General features: G+C 48.9%; 1 pseudogene; it reads right to left on the bottom strand.

The window, feature by feature from the left end:
• Positions 1-9: 9 nt before the first annotated feature.
• Positions 10-2,098, bottom strand: LOC135441399 (serine/threonine-protein kinase pim-1-like; annotated as a pseudogene).
• Between the last annotated feature and the right edge of the window lie 19,329 nt (positions 2,099-21,427).

Here is a 21,427-nt window from a genome sequence, read left to right as displayed (position 1 = left end):
GGAGCTGGCCCAGCTGAGGTTCCGGCCCCTCCTGAAAGGGTGCTCCCCGCAGACCATCTGGTGCAGCAGGATGCCCAGGGACCAGACCGTTGCTGCCTCGCCATGGTACCAGCCAAAGTCGTTCCATTCCGGGGGCTGTAGGACAGTGTTCCTATGGAATACAGATGGAGTTCATCAGGGGGATGCTGCTGCTCCCAGAGCCTGGCCCCAGCATCCCTGGGCCCGCGGGGGCTGCATCAGGGGCACACAGGGTGACCACTGCCCTCTCGCCAGCATCTGGGACTTGTGCACAAAGTTAGGGTTGGAAAAGAAGCCTCTGGTGCTGGAAGAGGGCAGCCCTGGCTAGGCCCGACCATGACGTGCAAAGGAAAAACCCACTCCATGCTGGGGAAAAAACATGCCCTTATCCTCCCTGCCTGCATTTCCCCAAAAATATTATGAAGCCAAGGGAAACAGGGTGAGTGGAGCAGCCCAAGCCCTTCCTCTCGTCTGCACACCAAAGTGGCTGGGGCACAGGTTCTGCCCTCCCTCTCTGCTACCCCCAACCACGGGGGTTTTGGTCGTGCTGGCTGCCTAAGCCCAGCCCCAGTCCTGGGCAGAGTGGCTGGCAAAGGCTGCCAGCAGGGCTGGAAGATGGCTGCCCACCCAGCCCCGCTCTAAAGCAACTCAGCTGAAGATTCAGTGCCCTGACTGGCAGCAAAAGGGAGAATCCCCGCTGCCACAGCCAGCTTGGGCTGGGAGATGTTGGGCCATGAGATGTCAGCAGCGGGAGCACAGCCCTGGGTAGGCTCACCTGCAAAGTGAGTGTAGACTGTGTCCTGCAGGTAGGTGCCACAGCCAAAGTCAATGAGTTTGGCCTGCCCGGTGTCCAGGTCAACCAGGATGTTCTCTGGCTTGAAGTCCCTGTGCAGGACCCCGCAGCTGGTGCAGTGCCGCACGGCCTCCAGCACCTGGCGGAACAGCTCCCGCGCCTCCTCCTCGGGCAGGAACCGCCGAGCCCCAATGAAACGCTGCAGGTCCTGACACCGCTCTGGCCGCTCCAGCACCATCACGATGCAGTTGGGGAGCTCGAGCCACTCCAGCAGCTGGACCACACCGGGGAAGCCAGTGGACACCTTGGCCAGCAGCACGATCTCCAGGGGTGCGCTGGTGCCGTCGGGCTGCGGGAGGAGCACGATGCCGTCACTGGGGCCGATGCCGTGCCAGGCCTGGGGAAGCCCTCAGCCAGCCCGGGATGCTCTGCGCCCTGCGCTGGCCCCACGCCCGCTCTCCCTCGGGGCGTCCTGGCGGCTCCCACCGTGCCGGGCCCCGGCTCATCCCTGGCCGGCAGCCCCGGCTGCTGGCCCTGCTCACTCACCAGCTCGCCCCAGTGCCGGACGCGGTTCCGTGGCACCCTTTTGATGGCCACCTGCAAGCCAAGGCCAGCAGCGGGGTGAGCTCGCCGCCCGCACTGTGAGCCCCATCCTCCGCCCTCCGCCCTCCTCCTCCTCCATCCCCTCCTCCTGCGCCCGCCGCAGGCCCCGCCGCTCACCGGGGCGCCGTCCGAGAGCCTCGTGGCCGCGAAGACTCTGCCGAAGCCGCCGCGCCCCAGCAGCGAGCCCAGCCGGTACCGCTCCTGCAGGGCCTCCTGCGCCGTCCCTGCGGGCGGGACGCGGCGGTCAGCGCTCGGCCCGGGGCCAGCAACGGCCCCCGAGCGCCCCTCACCCGCCCCGGGCCGGCCATGCCCAGGCGTTCGCTCCCGGGAACGCGGCACGGGAGGCTCGGGACCGGCGGCCGCGCTGCCGAGCGGCGGAGCTCGGGCCAGGGAAGCCGCAGCGGAGGCGGCGGGAGCGGCCGCGCCGCGTGTGTCCTCCGCGATCCCCGGGAGGAGCAGGGCCTGGGGCCGGGGCCGGGACTGGAGCCTGCCTCGGGGCCGGGGCCACGCTCGGGCCAGGCGGAGCCGAAGGGCGGCGATGCCGCCCCCGCCCCAGGCACTGATGCCTGCCCAGCAGCGCCACCGCCAGATCAGCCCGAGCCGGGCGGAGGCGAGACCGCGGCGGGACGGCCGGGGCCGGGCACGGGGCAGCCCCGCCCGGGGCCGGTGGCGGGCCGGGGGCATGGCCCGGCCCGGCAGGGGAGAGGGAGACGGGGAGAGGAGAGGGACGCCGGGGAAGGGACCCCGAGAGAAGAGTGCCCGACAGCGGGAAAGGGAGAGAAAGAGCGAGAGAAAGAACGATTTTTCTAGTCTATCTGCTTTTGCTGCTGTCGCTGCTGCTGCTACCGCCGCTGCTGCTGCCGCCGCTGCCGCCGCTGCAACTGAAGCACCGGGGCCGTTCGTCCCCGTGTCCGTTCCCCGCTCGCCCCACGAGCCCCACGTTCGAGCCCCGCGCGCCCCGGGGACAGCCCCTCCGTCTGCCCAAACACGGGAACTTTGCAGCCTTGAGCCCAGATGCAGAGCCCTGACTCCTGCACACTGGCACAGCGATCCCCTCGCCTGCTGCTGTGCACTGTCCTTGCTGAGGGTCAAACACTGTCGGGCCACCTTCCCTTGGGGTAGGATTCCTACCTGAGCCCAGCACTGCACTGACACCTCCAGTGTTGCTTTCCAGTAAAAACAGGGGAAGGAAAACTGTGTGTGGCTCATGGTATTTTGGAGTGTCTAAAAATCACTAAGTGACCGATCTTAGAGGTGAGGTGCATCTGGAATTACTGGGATGGAGAAGTAGTGCAACATGGAAAAGGGGAGCATAGAAATAAATAGAGGAAAGCATCTTTGATTGTTTCTTTCATTTTCATTTCGCTTCTGGAAAGCTGTTTCCATTTTCCAGGAATCTTCTCCTGTCTGCTCTTCCCAAGAATCTCTCATGGAGAACAAGGTCAAGCTTCTGTCACAAGATTTGCCACCAGGAAATTATGCCACTGGTGCAATTTTCATTGTGACTGTTTGTGCTGGCTTAGGGCAAATTTGGGGGGGAAATCTCCAAAAGGGGTCAGTCTAGAAAGCAAGTTCAAGCAGCCCCTCCCCCTACTGGTTCAGGAAAAACTTCCCTCAAGAAAAGTGAAAAAACCCAGTTTATTTCACAAGTAAAGTATTCACAAGCATGAAAAATGAATAATACTAAATAAAACCTCTGACAGTGCTGAAGAGATGGCAAATTCAAAAAGTTCTTTTTGTGGGTTGTAGTTGGCTCACTCGGTCTCTCCTGAGTCCCTCTGGTGCTGGAATGCAGCGTCCCAGAGCTCGGTGGGCCACAGGTGTGAGCTGCTGCCAGTGTTTTTCTGGGTTTTCAGTGCAGAGCAGGTTTAAACAGTTCCAAGAAAAAGGAAAGTCACAGTCCAAAGAAACTTCTCTGCCTAAGCTAGCTAAAACCAAATTGCTAGACCTGGGCTGTGAAGACATCCGGAAATTTCCAAATCTGGGCACTGGCGGTCCCAGCAAACACCAGAGCTGGATGGTGCTGGAGTCAGAACCTGGAAATTTCTAAAATTTTAGATTTCTGTTCCAGCAAATCACTGGACTTGGGCTGTGTGGGCACCAGGAAATTTCCAAATCTGGGTACTGGGGCAGCAAACACAAGATGTGGGAGGTGCCAGACCCAGTAGCAGAATGTTGCCGGGTTTTGGCTTTCTGTGCCAGCCAATTGCTGCATTTGGGCAATGTTATGTTTGCCCAATTATCCTATCAAAAAAACCCCAAACAATATTTAAGATAGCAACAATTTTAATTGAATAGTTTAGAAAATATATAAATAAGGGATTATTTGGTTCAAATAATAGCGCATAAGCAAAAACAACCGCGGGGTACGGAGGGCAGGGTTCTTGACCCTTGCCACTTCACGTACAAGCTTGCCAAGTGAAAATCACCCCTTATATGCCATGTGTCAATGCCATCTCCTCCTATTTTCGGTTCGTCACTTTTCTGTCTCCGCCTTCATTACCACCTTTACCACGCATGCGCCACCACTCGGTTTGGTGGTCGCACAAGTCTTTGGGGGTCGTCACTGATGAAGGCCCTGTAGTCTTCTTCGTTGTCCTTTAATTCACCTTTGGGTTACACATGCGCACCAAGCCAGTACAATGTAAGCCAAGACTAACATATCACTGCATCTACATATCAAAGCCATAAGTCCCTTATAATTAGCATTTTCTTGGACCCAACCAGGTTCTTGGTCATTTTTAGCAACTGTATCTTCAGCTTCTTTCCTGTGGTCCTTGAGAACATCTGCTGGGAAGGGGGGGTGGGTGGAGCCCCTCCTTTCCCTCTCTTCTTTGGCATTACAACTTTTAACTATTAACTGCTCTATTATTCTCAAATATTAATTACTGTATCAATATTGATTACTGTTTCAATTTTTTATCAGCACGAATCATACCTATTTATCACAGGCAATTTCCCAGCACTGGGAAATTTCCAGATCTGGGCACTTGCACAGCAAACACCAGATCTGGGTGGTGCTGGTGGCAGCACTGGGAAGCTGCTGGGTTCTGGCTTTCTTTGCCAGAAAATTGCTGCATTTGGGTTGTGCTGGCACTGAGAAATTGCCAAATATTAACTTTCTGTGCCAGGAAGTTGCTGGAATTATTCTGTGCAGGCATCTGAAAAATTCCGGATCTGGGCACTGACGGTGTCAGCAAACACGAGATCGGAGTAGTGTAGGCACCAGGTATTTGCCTGGTTTTGCTTTCTTTGCCAGCAAATTGCTGCACTTGGGCTGTGCTGGCACAGGGAAATGTCCAGATCTGGGCATGGGCGGTGCCATCAAACACCAGGTCTGGGTGGTGACAGTCTTGGCACCAGGAAATTGCTGCCTTTTGTCTTCTTTTTCCAAAGAATTGCTGGACTTGGGCTGTGTTGGAATAAGAAATGTCCAGGCTGGGGTACGGGCAGTGGCAGCAAACACCAGATCTTGGCATTGCTGGTGCCGGCAGCAGAAATTGCCAGATTTTGGCTTTCTTTACCAGAAAATTGCTGGACTTGGCTCTGCCAGAACAAGGGAATTTCCAGATCTGGGCACTGGTGGTGGCAGCGAACACCAGACCTGGGCGGTGCCAGACCCAGTAATGTTGGAAATGAATTTGTAGAGAATTTTTAAGGTTTGATAGAAGGTTTCTATAGTATGTATACAAGTGTCACGATCTGTCCTTATGAACGGGTTTTGTGGTGGTTTGTGGGTTGATCTCAGAGTGCAAAAAACACCGACACGGTACAGGGAGTTGCTGCTATAACCAAAACAAATGTACCTTTATTGAATAACCACAGCAAAATGCATTGAGGAGGAACTGGGGGAAAAGGGAAAAATAAGGAAAAAGAGGGAGGAAGAGAAAGGAAGGTATAGAGCTACCAACTGTTTTACTAGGCCAGGACTAGAGCCAGAGCTAAGCAAACTCATGCAGCCAGGTGACATTCTGTAACATCAGAAGCTGGCAACCATGAGGACTTGGCTGCCAAAAGGTGACAGTTTGTACTGAGCCCAGAAGTGATTTTCCCTAGGGCAAAGCAAATTGAAATGTGAAGTTTAAAATCTTCAAACGACTATGAAAGGAAACTGCAGAATACTGTCTGGAAGGGCATCATTGTCAATGATCATGCCGCCAACAGCTGGAGCTGAATCCAGAATTGCTTCTTCCAGCTGTGCAGGAATTCATTCCACTGGCAAGCACTGGTCCATGGGAACAAATGATCCCCTAGCTCTGGGCTGAATGGCACCCAGGCTGCAGTGCAGATTTGAGGAGACCTTGTCACTTGTTATTGGCCTCCCAGTGCACTCATCCTTCTGCAAACAAGTTGCAAACCACATAGCTGGAGTGCTGTCCCGGGTAACTATACATACAGGTGATTGCCAAAGCAGTGCATCATTTCCCAGTGAAATACATGACCTCTTCTTACCTATGGAATTGTGACTGAAGACACCTGTGAGCCAGATCTGTGGGAGATTGCAAAGGAGCAAAGCTTTGGGATTTGGGCACACTTCTCTTGGTTTCTTTGCTCAGGCCTTTGGTGAGCACAGAACACACCTAGGTAGAAAATCTTTGACTAGACAGGATCTTTTGGATCCATTGTCCCTCAAACAGGTCAATGGTGCCCTGTTGTAATGTCAAGTAACAAAGAGCAGCACAAATGACAGAAAGCAAACATGGCCAAAGAGGAAGAGGAGAGGCCCAATGAGGAAAGGATGTGGTGAGACACTGGCACACTGAATGAGCTGCACTCCCATAATCTCTAGGCTAGCAGGCCCTGGTCTCACATTCTCCTTTTGGTTTTTTCAATTTAATTTTTTTAATTTACTTTTTTTCATCATCAAAATAAAATATATCCAATTAAAAATATGTCACCAAATTTTAAAGATACAATCAAAACACAATAATTCAAAACTACATCTAAAGATCAGAACATATGTACAGCTGTAACTATCAAGCCTAATGCATCAATCCTATTCTTCAAACACGCTTCACACAGGCGGCAGCTTCTTCCTGAGCTTGGAGGAAAGAGAGCTCTTTTGGACAGGAGGCGAGGACTTTGTGGGTGAGGGAACATGGGAAGAGTCTGGAGAAAACTTCTCAGTAGGACTGTAACCAGCCAGATCTGCAAAATGGAGACACAAAGTTTAACAGAGAGGCAAAGTTTAACAGAGGCCACCATGCAAACCTAAAGCATCTGAAGCTCCATAATTCCTGGGACACATTTCCTGGAAATGTCCAAACAGCTGCACAGGGAAACATGCTCCTGCTGGCAGACACTGAGGCAGGCCAGGGCAAAACCCTGAGCCACTTGCCCAGAGCTGGCACAGGCACAGCCTGACCTCTGGCCTGCCCTGGGACAGCAGGGAGCCCAGAGCCCTGTGCTCCCCAGGAATGGCTCAGCTGCACATGCACCCTCCTGCTCCTCTGCCTGCCCCACAGCTCAGCAGCCCTGCAGCTCCAGGGGCACTGGCAGCAGCACAGCTCATTGCAGGGGCACATGCAGGGCACAGCTGTTCCCTGGCAATGTGCACAGCCTCTCTGGGCTGCCACCAGACCCTTCCTCCCAGCAGACATTGGCCCAGCTCCCCCCTCACCTCTGTGTGAGGCTGAGCCATGACTGCCCTTCATCTTGTCCTCCATCTGGAGCTGCTTCAGGCCCCCCATGCCATGACTAGGAAATGTGATGGAGAGAGCAGGGGCAGATGCACGCCTGTGGAGAGTTTTATTAATAGTTGGTTAGCTGAGAAAGGCCATGCTGACATATTGCCGCTGGTTAAGCTGAGAAATCAGCAGTCAGCAAGCTGAACGGAGATGTCAGCAGTTAGCAATCAGTGGCCTTGCTGCAACATGAGGAGAGGGAGTAGAGATTAGTCCTGAATATCTCCTAAGAATATGTAGAAAGTATCAAAAGTAGGACCATAGGAATGTAAAAGTAGGTGTAACTGCTGATATGTAACTAACCAATCCTGAGCTCAACTTTTGCAATATGCATGAAGTTCATTACGAACTGTATTTAACCCGCTGTGCTGATCAATAAAAATTGGGCCTGTGATGATCAACTGATGTCCTGGTCTCCTTCCTTCGACAAATGGTGGAGAATGCAGGCAGCAACGCTGTGAGCACCACTGCGGGCAACGATGCGGCAAGGTTGAACCTCTGTCCTTTTTTCTCGGATTACAAAGAAAAAGGGAACTCACCACGGTCGGGAAAGTTGGGTGATGGTCCCCTGCAGCAGGGAGGTGCCGGATTATTTATAAAAAGCACTCTTGAGGATCACATCCGTGACTCAAGCCATCTACGTGCCGCAGGAGCCTGGAGCTGCAAACAGTGCGCACTGATTAATAGGTATGGATAGGCAAGCGGCATATGAACTCTTCTCCTCATATTTAGAAAGGCAAGGGGTAAAAGAGATAGATTTAAAAAAGGAATTACCGGGGTTATTAACTTATGGCCATTCTATAGTTATGTTTAGTAACCCGCACACAGTTCATGAGCTGTCAGAGTGGAAAAAATTTGGGGAAATGTTAATGGACTCAATGTTAGATGGGGACAAATCAGCTAAAAAATTTGGGAAATTATGGCGGGTGGTGTATAATACGTTGCTTCAGCAGGTCTCTGAGAGAAAGGCAGCAGAAAGGGCGACAGAAGCTCATAAGAGGAATATAGGATATGGTCGTGAGGATGACCCTTTAGCACCTTCTGTAACTAAAATACTTATGCCTAAAAATCCCCAGCATAGTGGTGTTGAGGATGTGCCTATAGATATTGCGGAACCGTCTGCGCCTCCCTTGTCTGAGGGGGAAGGTAAGTCGGATGGGGGAGGTAAGAGTAAACCAGCTTTGCCTCTGCTGCCGGCTTTAGGCGGGTTGGATGGTGGGGGTGGGAGCAAGCCAGCTTCGCCTCCGCCTCCAGCTTTGCCTCCGCCGCTACCCCTGGGCAGGCTGGCTCCGGTTACAGCTCCGGCGGCGGGAACCCTTCCCCTGCACGCGCCGGCTCTGCCTGAGCAAGCTCCGGTTACAGCTCCGGCAGGGGGGAGCCGCTTCCCCCGCGCGAACCGGCTCCGTCTGTGGGCGAGCCGGCTCCGGCTTCACTGACAGCTCCAGAGGGGGGGCCGCTTCCCCCGCGCGAGCCAGCCTCTGCTTTACCGCTTCCCCCATGCGAAAACTCGGTGCCTGAACTAAAATGCCGGCAGCATAGCACCTCCAAAAAGCCAGCTCCCATCCCAGAGGCACACCGTGATCTATGGGGGGAAATGGCTAAACAAAGGAGGGAGGCTTGGTCTGCTATGGCAAAAGAGGCAATGCAAATGGGGGATGGTGAAGCAGTAGAAATAGCTTCTAGTCTTGCATGTCCGGTTACATATACACCACAATATGATGCACAGGGGAACTTAATGCATAATGTAGCAGCATATTCTGCCTTAGATTGGAAGTTGTTAGCTCAGCTACGTTCTACGGTTAGTCAGTTTGGTGTAAAAAGTGAACCTGTTAAGCAAATGTTAGATTATCTCTTTAACACTCAGATTTTATGCCCAAATGATTTAAGAGGAATAGTGCGTTTAATATTCACTCAGCATCAACAATTATTGTTTAATGCACATTGGCAAGCGTTAGTAAATGAATCAGTTGCTGTACAACGAGCTCAGGGAGACCCATTGCATGGGGTAACAGTGGATGAGCTCATGGGCTTAGGGGCATATTTGCGTACAGAGGCACAGATGATATCGGGACCGGATAAGCTTAGAGAGGCTATGCGATTAGTGCGTACAGCAATAGATATGGTTAAAGAGCCAGGGGGGTTACCAACTTATATGGGTATTAAGCAAGGTAGAGAAGAATCATTTGGAAATTTTATAGATAGGGTAGCTACTGCTATAGATCGGGCCGGTGTGGCAGATTATCTTAAGGGGGCGCTATTGAAGCAGTGTGCCTTGCAAAATAGTAATCCAGCAACCCAAAGAGTGTTAGCTACTTTGGGAGCAAATTGGACCATTGAGGAAGCATTAGAGCGAATGGCATTAGTACCAACTGCTTCGCAGGCATTCATAGTAGAGGCTATAAAGGAATTAGGATTGGGGTTACAAAAGCAGGCAGAGTCTACTCAGAATCAGGTGTTAGCTGCCCTTGCTCCTCTCCGAAGCGGCTCATTCACGCAAGGAGATTCAAAGCCATTTATCAAGTGTTACCGGTGCGGCACTGAGGGACACACACGCCGAGCCTGCAGAGCAACTGGTATATGGTGTCAACATTGCCGATCCAGCTCCCACAACACCACGGTTTGTAGGCACCGGTCAGGAAACCATCAGCAGAGCGTGCTTTACGGGGGCCGCGCCCAGACACAAGTTGCCGCCGTGACACCAGAGGCACCAGCACCAGCTGCCGCGACATTGCCGCCACCTCCTGTCTGCAACCCGCAACAACAGGGAGCCTCGGTTTGGACTTAGCAGCAGCAGTAGACGTCACACTAATGACGAATCTTCCTGAGAAAATACCAATTGGAGTAAAGGGCCCTCTTATATTAAATGGACAAACATGTGGAGCATTATTATTAGGACGCTCTTCTACAACTATGTTGGGATTATTTGTTTTGCCTGGAGTTATTGATGCAGACTTTACAGGGGAAATACAAATCATGGCTTACACCCTTTATCCTCCAATTAAAATAACAAAGGGACAACGCATTGCACAATTGGTACCACTATCACAAATGACCTCTGGAATACAACCATTTACTGGACAAGCACGGGATGAAAAAGGTTTTGGCTCCACTGGTGTTACACTTTTAACTGTGGATTTACAAAATAGACCAAAGCAAAAGGTCACAGTTACTTATGGGCATCAAAGCATAACCCTTTATGGATTATTGGATACAGGAGCAGATACCAGCATTATTTCTCCAGAGGCATGGCCACAACATTGGCCTCTATTCCCATCAGCAAACATGCTCACAGGAGTAGGAGGATTTACATTGGCAAGCAGGTCACCTTCTTTGTCTGTGTACATTGAGGATCAACAAATATCTGCTGTGTTTTCAATTGTGCAACTGCCTCCTACAGTCTCCTGTTTAATTGGAAGGGACATTTTAACACAATTGGGAGTGGTGTTAACTAATCAGCACCCTTTGGGGTAATTGCCATTGCTTGGACTTTCCCCATTCCACTCACCTGGAAGACGGATACACCGGTGATGGTTAAGCAATGGCCACTAAAAGGGGAAAGCCTTATGCATGCTCATGAATTAGTGGAGGAACAATATTCAAAGGGACATTTACGACTTTCCACGAGCCCCTGGAATACACCTATTTTTGTGATCAAAAAGAAATCAGGGAAATATCGTTTAATACATGATTTTCGGGCTGTAAATGATCAAATGGAACCTATGGGGGCCTTACAGCCTGGTCTTCCAAATCCAGCTATGATTCCAGAACACTGGCCACTCTTAATCATCGACTTGAAGGACTGTTTCTTCACCATTGCCCTGCATCCTAATGATGCGAAGAGATTTGCCTTTACTTTACCAGCAATAAATCGTGGAGAACCAGATAAAAGATTTGAATGGATATGTTTACCACAGGGCATGCGGAATTCCCCGACTTTATGTCAGCTTTATGTTGATGCAGCATTACAGCCACTACGTCGCAGATGGCCAGCGACTATAATATATCATTATATGGACGATATCTTGTTTGCACAGCAACAACCATTTTCCTCTTTGCAGATTGACATTATTAGAAATACTCTTGCTGCATATTCACTTGTTATTGCTTCAGAGAAAATTCAAACTACAAAGCCCTGGAAATATTTGGGATGGACTTTGATGGATCAAATAGTAATACCTCAAAAATTGGAATTACAACTGGATATTAAGACTCTACATGATGCACAGAAGTTGCTGGGGGACTTACAGTGGCTAAAGCCTATTGTGGGAATACCGAATCATTTGTTAGAAGCCCTGCGGCCCTTGTTAAAGGGTGTTGACCCTACTACTCCTGTATGCCTGACAAAGGAGCATCGTCTTGCCTTGCAGCAAATCAGTAACTGTGTACAACAGGGGTACGTGTCTCGTCGACAACTCGACCACCCTATTGACCTTACTATCTGGAATAGCCCTTGCCACCTGCTTGGTGCTCTCTCTCAACAACAAGAGAAAACGGGGGAGATACGGGTGTTGGAATGGTTGTCTCCACCATTACAGCATAAGAAAACAATATGTTCAAAAATTGAACAATTGGCTGCATTAATTAAAAAGGGGCGTCTCAGAATTCTTGAAGTGGATGGTAGAGAACCTGCTACCATTAGACTGCCCATGGAAAAAGAAACCTTGGACTGGTACCTGATTAATTCAAAGGATTTACAGGAAGCATTATTGACATGGTCTGCAAAAGTAGATACCAGCAAATTAGTGCCTAGAGTTCTGCAATGGATGACAGAATGGAACTGGATTACTCGACCCTTGAGAGAAGAATGCCCTATAGAAGGAGCTGTTACAGCCTTTACCGATGCAGGAAAGAAATCAAGGCGTGCTGCTGTCACTTGGCAAGAAAAAGGACAATGGAAACATCAAATCATCACAGCAGACCCTGCGGATAGTTTACAAACTTTGGAATTGTTGGCAGTAGTATGGGCAGTATCCAACTTACAGGGACCTCTAAATGTGGTTACAGACTCTATGTATGTTGCAGGAGTAGCCAAACGAATAGAGGAAGCAGCAATTAAGGAAGTGAATAATAAACGATTGTATGAGCTGTTGGTACAATTAAGGAAAGCTTTACGGGAAAGAAATGCAGCGTATTCTGTGATTCATATCAGGAGCCATAAATGGTCTGAAGGTTTAGGAGAAGGAAATGAACGTGCAGATAAACTGGTTACCCTACCCATTGATAACTCTTGTCCTATTGATAAACATACATTAGCCAGAGAAGCACATAGTAGATATCATCAAAATGCAAAAGGATTAGCAAAGCAATTTGAATTGAGTTTGTCAGAAGCTAAAGCTATTGTCAGAGCATGTCCAACATGTAGTTATCATAATGGTGGAATAGGTTCAGGCATTGGAGTTAATCCTCGGGGTTTAGAAATAAATGAGAAATGGCAAATGGATGTTACACATATTGCCAAATTTGGTAAAGTCAAATGTGTGCACGTCACTATAGACACGTATAGTCATTACATATGGGCTACGGCTCAAGCAGGAGAGAAAGCTATACATGTTATCAGACACCTGTTAAGTTGCTTCGCTGTCATGGGAGTTCCAAAAAGTATTAAAACAGATAATGCTCCGGCTTATGTGAGTACTAGGGTTCAAAAATTTTTGAATCAGTGGTCGGTTAAGCATGTGACAGGTATTCCACACTCCCCTACCGGACAGGCAATAGTGGAAAGAGCAAACGGTACCCTTAAGCAATATATTGAAAAACATGAAGATTTGAGAGATCCACAAGCATGTCTGGCTAAGGTGTTGTATGTAATTAATCATTTATGTATTTTTGGGGAAGATGATACCCCTCCTGCAATTAAACATCATCCAAGGTCAGGTCAGGAAAGTACTAAGGAAACAGAGGTCTGGGTTAGGTATAAGAACCCCAGTACAGGATTATGGGAAAAACCTGCAAAAGTATTATATTGGGGTCGGGGATATCTTTGTGTTTCCTCACCTACAGGGCCTCTGTGGGTGCCTGCTAAGTGGACTAAACCTGCTTCTGATGCAGCGTTTGGTGGACCACCTCACGGAAGAGGACAGGGAGCGACTGGGGAAGAAACTGCTTTTGATCCTACGACCGCTACTGATACAGCTGAGGGGATACTCGAGAGTGGAGCACATAGCATTGTCACCCTACTGTTGGACAATCCAGGAACTGATTGATTTTGCTGAATCATTATCAACTTTTCGTTTAACAAATCCAGCAAAGGAACATTGCTATGCCTGTCGCGATCCACATTGTGCTGCTTGGATAGCCCTGCTTTGTGGGGGTTGTGATAGAATTTTTTGGTTAGAACAATCATTATTGTGTGATTTGTGGTGTCACCCTTGTCATTTTGAGCATCGGTGGAGAGAAAATTGGCAACATGAATTAAGGAGACAAACAGGGATAAATGCGTATGAAGCTCTACGTCTTTATGAGTCTCCTGAACAAAAAATTCTTGCTTATTATCGATGGGAAGTACAATGTTTTGAGAGGAGAATTAAGATTCAGAGTAAATCGCGCATAATCTCTGTAAGGTGTAGAAAAGTAGTACCTTTAACACAGTGCTCAGTTGTTGGACCCTTCACGGGGAATCCTGAAAGTGCACTAGACCACTGCATTGAAGAATTGCTGAAATTGAGTTTGCAAGTGGCAGGACCAGTAACAATAGGAGCAGCAAGTTTGAAGGTAGATAAGAAAAAGAAGGCAAAAAAAGGGAAAAGCTGATTTGCCTTCAAACTTATCTCACAAAAAATGAGGTTTGCTCTTGTTATATTGCTCAATGCTGTAATCGGTGAAGCAGTAGAAATAACACATTTTAGTCAGCCAAGAAAAAATGTATGGGTAACACTTGCTAACCAAATTAACCAATCATCACTTTGTCTTAGTCTTGGAGGAGTCACTAACCCATTTCGAACATGCCTGGTGGGACTTCCGGTATGGTCTCCTGGAGAATTTTGCAGTTTGATAAAAAATCAGACCTTATGTATGCCCAGCATGTCAAACATTGAGTTGCCAGAGCAACAAGGATATACTGCAGGTCAGAGTGATGGCTATCGTCAATGTTTATTGATCCAATCACTCAACACCTCTTTACATTCTCCTCCTGAGGAATTGGACCTTTTTGGCAGTACAAACGCCAGTTTGTCTAACACTACAGCTGGTGGATGGTTTAGCTTTAAGTTTTCAAACCGACCAAAAGAAACATGGGCCACCCTAGATTCATTCCTGAATGTGAGTGGAATCTCTCCGCAGCATTACAGTAAATGTAACAGCACAAAGATCACTGTACCAATGAAATTACCCACAGGAATATTTTTAATTTGCGGAGACAGGGCGTGGAATGGCATACCAGATAGACCATAGGGTGGACCCTGCTATTTGGGTAAACTGTCATTGTTTCATCCTAATGTGTCCTTGCTAATGCAGCTGAGTCAAAATTCAAACAGAAAGAGACGTAGCATACATGACTTAGACTGCAGCTCGATAGGAGATCCACAGTTTTGAGGCACATTCAAACAGGTGGTTGTTTCAACTATCTTGCCAGGAGGATCTGCCAATAAGGCTATGAATTTAGCAAAGCAATTAGGGTGCTGGGCAAAGGATGAGCTGAACAAGACATCACAAATTCTAGACATGCTAACCACAGATGTGCAGAGTGTTAACCATGCTGTTTTGCAAAATAGAGCTGCCGTAGATTTTTTGCTCTTAGCACAAGGACATGGATGTGAAGAGTTTGAAGGAATGTGTTGCATGAATCTGTCTGACCATTCGGTGTCCATTCACAGTAAGATAAAAGAACTGCAACAGGGACTTCACAATCTGAAGGAAGAAGAAGGTTTAGGAATTGACGAATGGCTTAAAAGCTTAGGACTTGGACCATGGCTGAGGAACCTTGTGATCTATGCTATAGGACTGCTGGGTGTAATTTTACTGTTTTTGCTTATTCTGCCTTGTATCTTTAATTGTATTCAAAACATGGTCAGCCGTACAATAGCAAAATCCTGGCAAACTAATTTCCTTGCACAAGAAGAAAACGGGGGAAATGTGGAGAGCTTTATTAATAGTTGGTTAGTTGAGAAAGGCCATGCTGACATATTGCCGCTGGTTAAGCTGAGAAATCAGCAGTCAGCAAGCTGAAAGGAGATGTCAGCAGTTAGCAATCAGTGGCCTTGCTGCAACATGGAGAAAGGGAGTAGAGATTAGTCCTGAATATCTCCTAAGAATATGTAGAAAGTATCAAAAGTAGGACCATAGGAATGTAAAAGTAGGTGTAACTGCTGATATGTAACTAACCAATCCTGAGCTCAACTTTTGCAATATGCATGAAGTTAATTACAAACTGTATTTAACCCGCCGTGCTGATCAATAAAATTGGGCCTGTGATGATCAACTGATGTCCTGGTCTCCTTCCTTCGACAGGAGAACACTTGTCCTGAGGATATCCTCTCCTAATATTGAAAATTGAGACAAAGAAGGTGTTAAGTAGCTCAGTCTTTTCCTTATCTTTGGTTACTATATTCTCCACTGCATCCAATAAAGAGTAGAGGTTCACCTTATCCCATGTTTTGCTATTAGTTTATTTATAGAAACATTTCCTATTATTTTTCACAGAAGTGGCCAGGTTAAGTTTTAATTGAGCTTTCACATCTCAGCTTTTCATTCCGCATGACCTAACAACGTCCTTAAACACTTCCTAAGTTGCCTGACCTTCTGTCCAATGTTGATGCTTCCCGCTTAACATTACTTTCTTGAAATGTGTCCATCCTTCCTGGGCCCCATTTGTTTTTAAGGGCTGCTTCCCTTAAAAAAATCAGTACCTGATTTGGTATTCCCCAAATCTGCCTCCTAAACAGGCCAAAGTTTGCCCTTCCTAATTCCAGAGTAGAGGTTTTGTTGCTGTCCCTCCTTCTTTCACAGAATATTGAAAACTTGATTATTTCATGGTCACTGTGCCCCAGGCAGCCTCTGAGCCCCACATCTGCCACCAGCCCTTCTCTGTTTGTGAACAGCAGCAGACAGAGCTTTCCTTGGCAGTGGGAGTGTTACCAAAAATTTGGTAACACAGAAAACTCCTTAACCCCAATGGAGCATTAAGAAGCAGCATTCTTTATTCAGCTGGATGCACGGGGGAGAGCTCCTCCCAAAGCTGTGCATGCTGAGTACAGGAGAGTTTCTCTTTATTTTCTGTATTTTGCATACATATTCATTGATTGTCCTGGACTAAACGCACATGTGACAATCGTTTCTCGAATATCATTAACATATTTCCCCTCCTCTTCACCCATGTCCTGGGGTCTCTCTGGTGGTCCCTGGTGCTCGTGGACCCCAATGTTCCCGTGGGCCTGGCTGAGCTGGCAGGACACTGAGGCTGCTGAACTTCCAGTTCCCCTTCTCCCACAATGGGCACTGTGTGGTTTCCACAGGCCTGGGTTTTTTGAGAACAAGTTCCAGGTGTCACCTCACCTGGTGGAGACAAATTATCATCTGGTACCATGTGGTCACAGAGTGAGTTGTGACATCACAGAGTGGGTTATGTGAGGTCATTGAGCAGCTATGACATCATACACTGCCTCTGTGACATAACAGAGCCAGCTGTGACATCACAGGGCAGACTATGACATCACAGAGCAGGCTGTGACATCACAGAGTTGGCTGTGACATCATAGACCAGCTGTGTGACATTAGAGAATGGGCTGTGACATCACTGAGCAGGCTGTGACATCCCAGAGGGGCTGTGTGACATCCCAGCAGGGCTGTGTCAGGTCACTGGGTTGGTCACTCTGCCCCAGCTCCCCCTCACAGTTTCTCCCAACAACTGCAATGCTGTTCATGCCCAGCAGGGTCCCTGTCCCCCGGGATCCCCCCGGCCCACCTGGAGCCACAGCCTCTACCAAAGGATGTTCCACAGGATCCACCCCAGAGCCTGACAGGGTACAAGGGGCCAGGGCTGTGTGACCAGGACATCAGGGACGTGGATTATCCAGGTCACTGTGGCCTGGGTTGGGTTGCCCAGGGCAGGAAAGATTTCTGGCAGCTGGAGCAGGGTCTGGGAAGGGCCCCAAGGTGGGGCTGGAGCCCCTGGGCTGTGAGCAGAGGCTGAGGGAGCTGGGCTGGTCCGGCCCAGAGCAGGGAAGGCTGAGGGGCTCCTCATGCCAGCCTGGCAGTGCCAGCCAGGAGGGGATGGAGAACACAGAGCCAGGCTCTTCACAGGGGGCTGGGGGGAGACAAAAGCCAATGGGTGGAAGGGGAAAGAGGGGAGATGAGCCAGGACATGAGCAGATGAAATGTCAGGCTGCTTTCAGCATTTCCTCAACACCAAGAGCAGCCTGACCTCCCTTCTCCATCCACCACTGATAGATTTGCAAATCAGGAATTGTTTGAACTGTTCTGTCCTCAGTCCAGGACAAGAATCCTGATACAAGAACTTAATTGTGTTTATATCTATCACAGAACCACATCAGTCAAAATTAATTTTAGTATGCAAATCAGTTGTGAACAGTGGACTCATCAGACATGCTGGGACATTGCACATAGCTCAGGCAAGAGTTTGTAATTGTGTGATTGTTATTTTAATGGTGTAATTTTTTTAAGTTATATCCTGTTCAACTGTGGTCTGTTCAACTAGGTCCAGTGTGGGCTGGAGGGAGCTCAGATTTGCACAAGGCTGTTCTGAGTGCCAGCCTTGGATGAGGAAAATGGTGGGGTGGGGGTAGGGACAGAGTCTGATTGATTGTCAGCCATGAAAGGTCTTGATTTTCATACCCAGTCAAACTGCATGAGGAGGTACTTGGATTCAATGTCAATTGGAGATTGCACATTTCAATGAATTACTAGTAAAAAAAAAATTACAGGACCTAAAAAAATATTTTCTTGCTGTTTTTTTTAAATTCAGGGTATTCACATTGAATTGGCTTCTGAAATCTGACTAATTAGCCACACATTTGATTTGAACACTTAAATCAAATTATTCCCAGAAGCTTAGCTTGTTAAGGTGTTCTGAATGTTAATGAGCCCTGGGACACTGAATTCCTGCACTGAAGAGCTGAAGGCTGAACAAGTCTCTGGAGCAGGAAAATTCAGCAGCAGCCTCCAAGTTGCTGAGGATGTCAGCAGCCCTCACTGAGGCTATCCCTGCCCAGAGACCATGGGGGAATGGGCAGACAAGGAGAGCGTCCCTGGGGCTGGGGCAGCACAACTCAGAGGCACCAGTGGCTCCAGCTGGGAAATGGAGTGTGGAATGTGGCTGGGAAAGCCCTGCCTGGGCTGGGCCAAGCAGGACACACAAGCCCTGATTTCCATCCAGTAGAAAACTCTGTTAAGGAGATATTTAAAAGGAATTACAATTGTTTGTGTCCTCTGAGTTGGACTCCCTGGAGAAACACCAACAAGAGATTCTCAGGAGCTCAAAACAACCAGTCTTTACTGATAACTTCAGAAAATCAGAGAATTTTTGGCAAAAGATTTAATATGACATTCAATCAACACAGAACACTTCTTAAAGCACTGACTTGGCCCATTCAACTTCACAAACTCTAAGCTATTTGAATTTTACATTACTCAAATTTGCAAAAGGACCGAAATAGAAGAAAAGGACAGAAAGAGAGAGAGGCAAAAAGGATACAGAGGAGCATACACAGAGGTACCAACTCCTGGATTCCAGCAGTGTTTAGATGGAAATTCCAAGAGGAGGTAGGGCCAAGATGTGTGCTTGCCTTGAGGTCAGCCTTCAATACCCCTTGGTCTCCCTGGGCCCTTCCCCCAGCTGGGACTGTGGGTCATTTGGTCCCTCAGGAGCTGGGCTGGGGCTGCAGAGGTGGCTGTGGAGCATTGCCTGTGCTGTGCCAGGGACTGGCAGCCACTGCTGGGCTGGGATAGAGGCTCTGGGGGAATTGGGGTTCCAGGGCAGGGCAGGGCTGGGGTTCCAGGGCAGGGGAGGGCTGGACCTGCCTCTTCCTCCCCTATTGGAGTAAGATCCCAATATTACCAGGTAGATTGTGCCTGGGCTCGTCTGACCCCTGCTCCTGGGCCAAAGGTGGCAACTGTGGTGTTTCACCTCAGAGACACTTTTGGCTGGCTGGATGGTGCAGCTGAGCGCCGAAACAAGTCCAGGCTTGTAGAAACTCAGTTTGCCTCAGGTGGGAAGGCTTCAGGCTAAGGTGAGGAGGAAAAGGAGACAGATTCTGCCAGAGGGTTAATATCAAGAGTTTATTCCATGGTCACAGACGTCTGAATCTTAGGTAACAGGTCCAACAGAATCCCGACCGCAGGGCCTGAGTGACTTCTTAAGCTCCGGGGGGAGGGGGAGGGAAGGGACAGGTGAGCCACCAACCAGGTGGGAGGGGCAGGGTCTCAGGGAACGATGACACCCAGACAGACCAATGACCTCTGGGCACAGGGGCATCTTTTGAACCTGACCAACCACAGGATGGCCTTGCTGGAATGTTAAGACTGATTGACAGCCCAGCAGGGGCAAGGGGGAAGGGGAAGAGAGATATTGCCAGACCTGGGAAGGGGCTGGGAAGTTTAAAACAGGAAACTGCAACACACTGCAACACTCCCCACACATGAAATGTCTTGAGCCAAGAAACTCCTCCACTCTGTCCCAATAGGGAATACTGGAGGTGAAATCCCAATTCTGGCCATGGGCACCTAGATAAGAAGGTGTCCTGGGGTGACGTTATGATGCTTGTATATCCCCATTCATCTGTTCTGTGCCTTTAAGACCGGCTCTGAAGAGTGGAAGTTTTGTTTGGTTTTCTCTTATCAGGGACACAGAGGAAAGCGGTACATAAGGCTGTTTTTTCACTTCCAGCTTCAGCTTGCTGCTTTTGCTTGCTCTCTTTTTCTGCTCTTGCTTCTGCTCTGCTTTGGCCTCTGCTTATTAGCTAGTTCTAGCTAAACAGTCCACATTGCTTCCTGGACTGTTTCTCCTCTCCTGTTTCTGTGACCATCTCGAACCTGCTCTGGACTGGGACCCGGGAACACCGAAGGTTTGGCTGCAGCAGCTGCCCCAGCGTCGGAGGGACTGAGAACAGAGCAAGCATCCCCGAAAGAGACTTTCTGATTTTGTCATCTTTCTCAAAGCGGTGTCATCGGGTATTGTTCATTTTGTGTGCTGGGGGGTGCGGGGCCAGTCAAATAAACAGGTTCTTTCCACCTCTCTCCGAGGAATTCTTTCCTGAACCGGTTTGGGGGGAGGGGCTGTGTGGGTTTCACTTTCTGGAGGGGCCCTCCTTTGCAGATTCTTTAACAAATTTGCCCTAAACCAGGAGAAATCTTCGGCGCCCAAACGTGAGGCGAGAGAGAGAGTGGAAAAACCCTGTTTTGACTTCATTTTGGCTGCTATTACTCTGTGTTCGTTTAAATCAGCTAATAGCCATGCTTTTTGGATTCATAATGTCTGTTGGGGTGAAGGTTTGCATGCATTTCTGCTCCCTAGGGTTTTTTGGGATTTTAATACCTCTCTGGTCCCTATATTTATTTTCTTATCCAGAAATAGCTTTAGTATTGCCCCTAATACGTAGTTTTTACATCAGAGGGGCTGTGACCAGAACAGCTATCCTGCTGGGCTTGGTGGCAATCATGTGCAAGAAGTTTATGAACATGCTAGGGTCTGCTCCAGGTATGAATGGTTCATGGCTATGGTTATGCATCCAGTTTTTCGCAGGAGGAGCAGGAGGGAATGAGGTTTTTCAGCCTCTGCTTTCCTCCTTCTCCTATGAATCAGTTGCATCACTAGTGAAGGATGTTCAGTTTCCCTTCAATGTTAAAGAAACCATCTTCCTGGTATTCAATCTGGTAACCTTCCTCTCTACAGCCTGCTGCTTCTCTAGAATGAGGGCTGAGATTTCTAGACGGGCTGATGAGACCCCTGACTCAGGAGTAAACCCCAATGTGGAAAATCCTAAGTGGTGTGGGAAATGGGAGGATATGGGCCAAATCCTGAAGGAATTCTCTGACCCTATAGTGTGGGATTTTCCCCATGAACAAATTCAGAACCCAGCTGAGGTGGGGAAATATCTGAAAGAGAAGTACCAGGATGAGCCTAAGGAGAGGAAGGTCATTGCAGTGAGCTGGGCCCTGGCGTATGCTTATCGCACACTGCTAGATACTCTAGGGCAGCAGACAGAGGCAGGGGGGCAGGGAGATAAATCAGCAACTGTCCCGGTGACTCAGGCTGTAGCTAACACTCCAGGCTCGAAGCCAGCATCTAAACCCATGGCTGTTGCTACCAGCACTAGAAGTGGGAAATGCACAGACAAGACCAATCGACCAGTGGATGATGATGATGATGATGCAGGAG

The sequence above is a fragment of the Zonotrichia leucophrys genome, unplaced genomic scaffold, assembly GCF_028769735.1.
Source record: "Zonotrichia leucophrys gambelii isolate GWCS_2022_RI unplaced genomic scaffold, RI_Zleu_2.0 Scaffold_279_67627, whole genome shotgun sequence".
NCBI lineage: Eukaryota > Metazoa > Chordata > Aves > Passeriformes > Passerellidae > Zonotrichia > Zonotrichia leucophrys.
The sequence above is the reverse complement of the archived record's forward strand: the minus strand, read 5'-3'. Positions and strand labels throughout refer to the sequence as shown.